Source organism: Rhineura floridana, chromosome 3 (assembly GCF_030035675.1).
Source record: "Rhineura floridana isolate rRhiFlo1 chromosome 3, rRhiFlo1.hap2, whole genome shotgun sequence".
Lineage (NCBI taxonomy): Eukaryota > Metazoa > Chordata > Lepidosauria > Squamata > Rhineuridae > Rhineura > Rhineura floridana.
Genome location: NC_084482.1, coordinates 38,364,018 through 38,374,453, shown reverse-complemented (window position 1 = coordinate 38,374,453; position 10,436 = coordinate 38,364,018).

The window sequence follows — 10,436 nt, the reverse complement described above, 5'->3', positions numbered from 1 at the left end:
TAAGCAAATATAAGATTAAAAGATTGCAGCAGCAACAGAGCATGAGGAACAGTAATGGGCCACCTTCTGATTATCCCACTGCAGCATTTCTGAGATAGTCTTCCCGACTATGTGGAATAGATCCTTTCCCCCTAATTTTCCATGATCCATTCAGATGATAAGCTCACAAAAAGCGCACATGGGAAGCATTTAAAGTAGATTTGCTGAAGGGGGAAAGAACAAAGGACATGTCAGGTTGCATTTTGATTTGCATTCCAAATCTACTCTGCAGCGTTCTTGTGGGTCTGGTTTTTGCTTGCCTGCCATGCACTGCATTTGTTATTTTGGTCTGAGTACTTCTGACAGTCCATAATGTTAATTGTTCTAAGGATTAGTTTGTTGGACTGCTATGTGCAGTGCACATACTGCCTATTTTAGGGATATTGTTTTCAGAAACAATATGACTTTTTTCAGTTCTTAATTGTACTTAAATTAGTCATGTAACATCACCCCCAAGTTTGTCTCTACATTTTAAATATCTTTGCTGTCATTCAGTGTTTGTATCTTTAGCAAAGAGGCTTTATGGCACACCCAAAGTAGACAACCTTTGGAATTCCATTGTCCTGCTATACACTACTTGCTTTCCTTTTGTTCTGCTTTGAGTCTACCAGCTATGGGTCATGCAGAGTGGTTTCAGCTTTGCCTGTATGCTCATATCAGTTGGGATATTGTAAGACCTTGACAAGTGCTTTTAATGGTCAATGGGTCAGCATTGCTTTATATTGTTATTCTTTTGTGGACAGCATATGAATAACTTGTATGTCCAACACTGGTGAGTAGATTGGTATTTCAACATAAGGATGGCTAGTGAAGTGAAAACAAGGGAAGAGGAAAAACTACTCTCCTCCCCACTTGCTTTTCCTCTTTTCACCGGTAGGAAAATTAAATCACACAGTCTTGTCTCCCACTTTGCATCATGCCAGGATTACAGCTCAAAAGTATTGCTGGGTTTAAGCATATTGATACAGCAAAGAGATACTGAAGTTGCTATTCCATTCCCAAGTCTTGCCTCAGAGTTTATTCTTCCTATTGTGAATAGGATGTTCTTTCACTCACCACCTTACTCACTACTGCTAATGTCTGCATTAACAGCTTTTGCTAAGCAGTAATACTGATAGCCTGTAGCTGGATGACAGTAGTGAAAAAAGCTCTGCTGCTGTTAGGGCTCACATGGCATTTTTGATGGTCTTGTTACTGAGTATTTCATCACTGTCTCTTCCCTGAAGCTGACTGGGTTATAACATTATATTTCCAGGTAAGGGGGCACAAAAGAGTGGTTACTATGTCTTAATGTGCTCTCCATTGCTTCCTGTTTACATCTGCAGTCCAGTTCTGGCATGTTTATTCATAACTAAGTCCGACTGTGTTCAGTGGTTTTTATTTCCAATTAAGCTTGCACAGAGTTGCAGCCTAAGGGTGCTTTGAGACATCACAATTAGCCAGTGGGCGAAAAGAAGCCTGCCTTTTTCAAGTGATGATACCACTCATTTATTCCTGGTAGCAAATGCCTCTTTTAATTTAATCATAATATAGTTCTGTTTTTTCAATGAAGGATGTTACTGTGCACACTCAGATTCCCAACCGATATTCTAGAAGGTGTTTCATATAACCTGCTGGTAACTACAGAAAAAAGTGTTTGAGGCAGCTGCGCTTCATGGCAGGGCATTCTACCGACCTGCAATTCCTTGGGACAGTAGAGTAGCAATTATATATTTGTAGTTCAAATGTATGGATTCCAGCTAGATAACAGCACAGCAAGAATCCCACCATCATCCTTGCTCCAGAAGATGGGAGATCTTTATAGATGTGAGCTATAAAGTTGCTGAATCCATAGTTATGGGGGAATAGACCCTATTATAAAGAATATTGGATGGCATGCTGCAGTCACAAAACAGATGAAATGCATGCCACATCCTAATATGGTATGGAGAGGAGGAAAGAAACCATGGAAGAAAATACCATCAATTCAGGTGGTGGTAAAATAGTAATGTAGCATACAGATATATTGTCCTATAAATCCAAAATGGTAAAGCTTTTAATGCCTCCACAGTAAACACACAGAAGCCTGTGACAATGGTCAGTCAACAGCTCCTGGCTGGGAATCCAGAGTCTGTGAGTTCAAATCCCCTCTCGTGTCTCCTGGGTGTCAAGGGCCAGCTAAAGATCACCCCCACAGTGAGTGGCTCAGGGGTTACATGCCCTGCCACTTGTGCAGCCGTGGGCAAGCTGCATAGTCCCAAGGAGCCCAGTTGCCCCCCAGCTGGCAGTTGCGGACAAGGAAGGGGCTGGCTTGTGCAGCTGTGGCAAGCTGAGCAGGCCCTATCCAGCTGGGGAATGGTAAACCCCCTCTGAATACCGCTTACCATGAAATCCCTATTCATAGGGTCGCCATAAGTCGGGATCGACTTGAAGGCAGTCCATTTCCATTTTTCATAGCTATTGCATTGAGAATATTCCAGTTAACGTCTGTCTTCAAGGTTTGAGGAAATGAGAGATCATGCCAAACATCTATTCTCCAGAATGTTGGTAGGGACCAAGAAAGAATGCTTCAGATGGATTTTAAAAGTTTTAATTGTCTTAAATAAAGGCTTCATTATATTTATGAAACCATACTCTTTGCACATACATAATGAAGAAAAGGATAGCGAGGATAAACAGCGGAGTGTAGTCTATGAATAGAACTGGTTTATACTCAGAGGAGATGAATTATTTCTACCAATGTATGCACAAAATCAAGTATTTTTATATGGGCTTGGATCCTAAGATAAGTCAACTTAAGGAAGTCCAAGGGAGGAACATTTCTTATTCCCTCCTCCCCATGTGCCCCCATAAAAGGCACTCTGGAGGATCAGGGGTGGGGTTCTTGAGCAATGTGGAACGGGCATGGGAGGCTGCTAAAAGGGAAGGGGACAGGAAACTTTCCTTCTGTGAACTTCCTGAAGTTAATTTACTTTAAGATCCAAACCTGACTTTGGGCAATTGTTCCCCTCCCCCCCCATCCCAAATTGTTCCCCAACAGGCTTTTCAGGGAACTGGAGGGGTAGGGAGGCATGAAACCTTTATTCCAAGGACTTTCATTAGGATCCAAACTGTTGGATATCATTAATTTGCAGATTTGGATTTGCTTCACATACTGGAACACATGCATTAGTCCACACCTCTACATTGTTGTAGCAGCTACAATGTAGGTAGTCGAGGTTAGTCACTCATGATAGCATGTGCTTAAAAGAATGATGTGGATCTGCCCTAGGTATGATGTGCATTCATTAGTGAATTGAAAGTAACTATTTTAAAATATATTTGTTTAAACAGAGGAAGGGCTGTAGCTCAGTGGCGGGGCATACGCTTTGCATGCAAAGGTCGAAAATCTAATCTCAGGAAAGACTGTTGCCTAGAATCCTGGGGAGCCAATGCTAGTCCATGTCATCAGTACTGAGCTAGATGGTATCAAATGACCTGAGTTGGTATAAGGCAGATTCCTTTGTTCCTAAAAGTGGGAAGAGACTGAAGGGCCACGGTGACTCCAAAATTTATTTATGTATGTTATTTACCACATTTATATACTGCTTTATTGTAAAAAATCTCAAAGCGGTTTAGAGAAGGAATTAAAACAATAAAATTATTGGCAGAAACAGTTAAAGAGGTATTTAAAAACATTCAAAATAATAAAACCAACAATGAGTTAAAAACACAAAAAACACAATAGCTTCTACCTGCCTAGGTAGGCTTGCCTAAACAAAAATGTTTTTAGCAGGTGCTGAAAAGAGGCGTCTGTCTAATGTCAATAGGCAAGGAGTTCCAAAGCATAGGTGCTGCCACAAAAAAGGACTGATTTCTTACAAGAGCAGAACAAGTACTATGTGGCACCTGTAACATGGAAAGCACACCTTGAACTTGGCCTGGTAGCAAATCGGCAACCAGTGCAGATTTCAGAGCAGAGGTATTATGCGCTGATAGGGTCTCACTCTTGTCAGCAATTGTGCCCCAGCATTCTGCCCTGACTGCAGCCCCCAAGACTGGTCGTGCTGCATGGGGATTACTGTGACCTTGGCTGACTGGCTGCCAGGATTTTTTTAGTTTGGGTTTTTGGTTAGGAATCCTGACTGGTTGTGGGATACTGAGTTTTCTTCCTTACACATAGGAATTTTGTTGTGGTTGGTATGGTATAGCATTTAGGAAATCATCACTGTCTTTTGTTGTTCTTTTTCTGTTTGCATTTACCTTTAACCTCACTCCTTTACATCCATAGAAGCAACAATAGTGGTTCCATGCACTCAGCTCAACCCCCTTAAACCCACTGATGATGCGCCTTGTTGGTTTCATGATGGTTTGTTTCTTGCCCGACAGTGGTACAAGAGAATTCACATACTGGAAAGTGTGGCTGCAATCATTGTTCTCAAGCTGCTGCTTGTGAAGGTAGACCAAACCCGGTAAGTTTTCTGTCTGTCAGTTATTACTCACTGGAATTGGGTTGGCTGTCAAAGTGAGTTTATATCAGCCCACAAGGTAGACAGAAAAGGGTAGAGAATCTTATTCATTTCTCAAACCTCTTTATGAAGTGAAGGGTCAAAACTGTAAAGAGGTTTGGAGCAGCCATGTTAAAAGGTAGGGGCAGGGCATTCCAGGCAGCGGGTTGCCAACCCTGCTTGGATATGGATGTCTTTGCAGAGGATCCCTAGTCAAGCTTTACCAACAGCACAACCCAAACCATATCTACTCAGAAGTAAGTCCTACTGGGTTCTATGGGGCTTAGTAAGTGTGTTTAGAATTGTAGCCTTCAGGGGCATCCATTACTCTTGAGTGCTCCCATCTAACATCTCCACCACAACACTAGGCTCCTTTCTTCCTACAACAGCCTTCTGGTGACTGGGCTCACCTGAGGTCACTTAAACCCTTATTGCCAGAAGCAAGTAGGCCAGATTAAATTATCCCTATCCAGGCTCTATCTTTTCGCTAAGATTTGAATTGTATGCTCCAAGCAACTATGGTTGATGCTTAATGTAGCATGCTTAATGACATCACTAGGGCCCACCCTGTGACATCACTAAGGCTTGTCCCTGTGACATCACTTGGGCCCGCCACATGACATCACTACGGTCCAACCCCTTGACATTACTATGACCTGCCCCCACAACATCACTAGGGCCTGCCCCTGAAATCTCAGGGTTTGGGATGCTTCTGACCTGGCAACCCTAGATGAAAATAATTATCTATTTAAGACCTCTGGTGCCACCACTTTCACAAAAGATGGTGAAAAGAATTGACTATTAAACCAGTTTTATTCTGCAATCCCGTGTACATTTACATGGGTTTATGTATGAGCCATTAAACTCAGTGGGGTTGAGATGTGACGCTAATCTGCACCTGAGGCTGTATAGTTCTGAGGTGATAGAATGGATTGTCGACTCCAGCGTCCCCTCCAACGTCAGTGCACCACTGTAGATGGCAGGTAGAAGAAGTCCACAATTTTGAATGTTTCTATTGGAACTGAGAAGGGGGACAGTTTGCAAGGAGAAAACATTTAACATTGATTATCTAGTTTCCTTGTTTAAGGGAGATTAAAAAATATAAACACGTTGTTGTTTGTTGTTATGTGTCCTCAAGTCGATTATGACTTATGGTGACCATATGAATCAACAACCTCCAATACCATCAGTTATCAACCACACTGTTCAGATCTTGTAAGTTCAGGTTTATGGCTTCCTTTATGGAATCAATCCATCTCTTGTTTGGCCTTCCTCTTTTTCTATTCTCTTTTGTTTTTCCCAGCATTGTATTTTCTAGTGAATCATGTCTTCTCATTATGTGCCCAAAGTATGGTAACCTCAGTTTCATAATTTTAGCTTCTAGTTATAGTTTTGGTTTAATTTGTTGAACACCCAATTATTTGTCTTTTTTGCGGTCCATGGTATCTGCAAAGCTCTCCTCCAACACCACATTTCAAATGAGTTGATTTTTCTCTTATCCGCTTTTTTCACTGTCCAACTTTCACATCCATACAAAGAGATTGGGAATACCATGGTCTGAATGATCCTGACTTTAGTGTTCAGAAATACATCTTTCATTTCAGGACCTTTTCTAGTTCTCTCATAGCGGCCCTCCCCAGTCCTAGCCTTCTTCTGATTTCTTGACTATGGTCTCCATTTTGGTTAATGCTGTGCCAAGGTATTGATAATCCTTTACAAGTTCAATGTCCTCATTGTCAACATTAAAGTTACATAAATCTTCTGCTGTCATTACTTTAGTCTTCTTGACGTTCAGCTGTAGTCCTGCTTTTGTGTTTTCCTCTTGAACTTTCAACAGCATTCATTTCAAATTATTACTGGTTTCTTCTAGTAGTATGGTATCATCTGCATCTCTTAAATTTTTGATATTTCTCCCTCCAATTTTCACATCTCCTTCATCTTGGTCCAATCCCACTTTCCGTATGATATGTTCTGCATATAGTAAACAAATAGGATGATAAAATACACCCCTGCCTCACACCCTTTCTGATCGGGAACCAATCGGTTTCTCCATATTCTGTCCTTACAATAGCCTCTTGTCCAGAGTATAGGTTGTGCATTAGGACAATCAGATGCTGTGGCACCCCCATTTCTTTTAAAGCATTCAATAGTTTTCATGATCTACACAATCAAAGGCTTTGCTATAGTCTATAAAGCACAGGGTGATTTTCTTCTGAAATTCCTTGCTCCGTTCCATTATCCAACGTATGTTTGCTATATGATCTCTGGTGTCTCTTCCCTTTTCTAAATCCATTTTGGACATCTGGCATTTCTCACTCCATATATGCTAACAGCCTTTGTTGTAGAATCTTGAGCATTACTTTACTTGCATGGGATATTAAGGCAATAGTTCGACAATTACTGCATTCCCTGGGATCCCCTTTCTTTGGAATTGGGATATATATTGAACGCTTCCAGTCTGTGGGCCATTGTTTAGTTTTCCATATTTCTTGACAAATTTTTGTCAAAATCTGGACCAATTCAGTCTCAGTAACTTGTAGCAACTCTATTGGTATGCTATCTGTTCCTGGTGATTTGTTTCTTCCAAGTATTTTAAGAGCAGCTTTCACCTCACATTCTAAAATTTCTGGTTCTGTGAATGAATCTGTCATCCTTGCGTCTCTTTTATAGAGTTCTTCAGTGTATTGCTTCCATCTTCCTTTTATTTCACCTCGGTCAGTCAGTGTGTTCCCCTGTTGATTATTCAACATCCCTATACTTGGTTTAAATTTCCCTTTCATTTCTCTAATCTTTTGGAATAGGGCTCTTGTTCTACCTTTTTTGTTGTTCTCTTCTATTTCTGTACAATAACTATTGTAATAGTTCTCTTTGTCCCTACGTACTAGTCACTGCATTTACGGTTCTGACCGTGTTTCTATCTCCTTTTGCTATTGCTTTCCTTCTTTCTTTAACCATGTTAAGAATTTCTTCAGTCATCCATTGAGGTCTTTCTCTCTTTTTAACTAGAGGTATTGTCTTTTTGCGTTCTTCCCTGATAATATCTCTGACTTCAATCCATAGTTCTTCTGGTTCTCTATCAACTAAGTTTAAAGCTTCAAATCTGTTCCTTATCTGATCTTTATATTCTTCTGGGATGTTATTTAAATTGTATTTTGGCATTATGATTGCTTCGTCGTTCTTTAGCTTTACTCTGATTTTTCGATATGACCAGTTCATGATCTCTACTGCAGTCTGTTCCTGGTCTTGTTTTCGCAGAAAGTATGGAGCTTCTCCATCTTCTACTACCAATTATATAATCTATTTGACTGATATACATACAGTATTAAAATGGTACTGCCCTACCCACACCTCTAGCCTATAGTGGGGGAAGGATTATAGCTCAGTGATAAAGCACATACTTTGCTTGCAGAAGGTCCCAGATTCAGTAATCAGCATCTCCAAGTCAGATGACAGACCCCTACCTGAAACCATAGACAGCCACTGCTAGCTAGTTTAGATAGATCATGCTATACATAGACCAGTTTAAAAACTGCAGCTGGTGCAGAATTCAGCAGACTGTTGACAAGGGTAAGTTGGTCTACTCTGAACTAGCGATGGAAAGATCTGTCAGTTTCGGTTCTCTCCGTTTCTCATTTTTCCAATGTTAAATTCAGTTCTCTACATTTCCACAGCAATCTGCAATTTTTTTTTTAATGCTCATGAAAATTCTCCACCATTTTAGTGCGAATTTTTCCAAATAAACACTATCTCTCGTTTAAATCCTCACCAGAGTTGGCTGTGGATACCACGTCCAAGTGCCTGGACTCCGTAAGTGAATGGATGGGAAGGAATAGGCTGAAGCCTAGATAGTTATATGTTCCATCTTTTTCTTTGAATTACTTTTGATTTGTATTTAATATGGGTTTATTATGTTAATCTTGCTTTTGTTATATGTTTAAATTGTTGATTTGGTGATTAGGTGGTTTTAAATTGAATGTAAATATATTTTTATTTGTACACCGCCCAGAGAGCCTTGCTATGGGCGGTATAAAAATTGAATTAAATAAATAAATAAATAATAAGCTGAACCCCGACAAGACCGAAGTGTTGCTAGTGGGCGACAAGGGAAGATTGGGAGATATAGACCTGGTGTTCAATGGGGTAAGCTTGCCCCTGAAAGACCAGGTCCGTAGCCTTGGGGTCATTCTTGACTCCCAGCTGTCTATGGAGGCTCAGATTTCGGCTGTGAGCCGGGCAGCTTGGTATCAATTACATCTGATACGAAGGCTACAACCCTACCTTCCAGCCCATCTGCTCCCACGGGTGATACATGCTCTGGTCTCCTCTCGCTTAGACTACTGCAATGCACTCTACGTGGGGCTACCCTTGAAAACGGTCCGGAAATTACAACTGATACAGAATGCAGCGGCTCGGTTGCTCATGAATAGCCGTCGCCGTGATCATATTACTCCAGTGTTAGTAGATCTACACTGGTTACCAGTTGTTTACCGGGCCCAATTCAAGGTGTTGGTGTTGACCTTTAAAGCCCTATACGGTTTCGGCCCAGTTTATCTGAAGGAGCGCCTCCAGCATCACCAATTATGCCGCCTGACGAGATCAACCACACAAGACCTTCTCTCGGTTCCACCAGTTAAAACAGCGAGACTGGTGCGGACCAGAGAGAGGGCATTTTCGATTGTGGCCCCCACCCTCTGGAATTCCCTTCCTTTCGATCTTCGCCATGCCCCCTCCCTAATAGGTTTCCGCTGGGCCTTGAAAACCTGGCTATTCAGGCAGCCCTATGGGATCTCTGGGGCGGGTTAGTTATTAATGTTATTAATTGGTAGAGTGGTGCTTAGATAAATGATGGTCTTATTGATTGTATATTGTATTTTATTGTATTAATGTACGTCGCCTAGAGTGGGTGTTAATTCGGCCGGATAGGCGACTCATAAATAAAATTTTATTATTATATTATTTATTATTATTATATTTTTGTAGGCAGTTTTGACAAAGGTACACAATTTTTCAAGCCATTTCTCATCATTTCATGCCTTTTTGCATGTAATTTTCATTCCTGTATTCATTTTTATGCACATTTTCCCCTAATATATGCATTTTTGTAAATGTTGTTTTGTGGTGAACTGCATCCCAAAATTCTAATCAATGTGAATATCAAATGATGGCTGTGTTTCGGTTCTCATATTGTTTCAGAAATTGCGAATTTGATAAATTCTGCTGGAAATGAGAATTGAATCAAAATTCTCACCCATCCCTGCTCAACCTATAACACCAATTCTGGCACAACTGCACTGGCTACCAATCAGTTTCTGGCCTCAATTCAAAGTGCTGGTTTTGACCTCTAAAGCCTTATGTGGCTCAGACCCCAATACCTCAAGGACCGCTTCTCCCCATATGAACCAATCTGCACCCTGCGATCATCAACAGAGGCCCTTCTTTGTGTGGCCCCTCCACAGGAGGTTTGGAGGGTGGCAACATGAGAAAGGACCTTTTCTATGGTGGCCCCCTGGGTGTAGAATGCTCTCTCCAGGGAGGCACGCCTGGCACGATCTTTATCCATCTTTAAGCACCAGGCAAAGGCCTTTATTTTTACCCAGGCCTTTTGCCTTTGATCAATAGGGTCTTGGCTAGTGATGACCTCTTCTAGTGGGGTGGGACCTGTACAGCTGCCCTTCACTTGTATTTATTTGTATTGATGGTGTTTATTTTAACTGGTTTTTAATTATCAGAAGAGTTTTTATGTTTTACTGATTCTGGTTGATGTAAGTCGTTTTGGGTCACCTTGTTGAGAAAAGCGACCAACAAATATAATAAATAATAATACTGGGCTCGATGGGACCATAGTCTAACTCGGTATAAGGCAGCATCCTATGTTAGTTCTATGAAACCACCCACTCTACCAGTTCAGGATGTAACCGCCTCATTTTACCG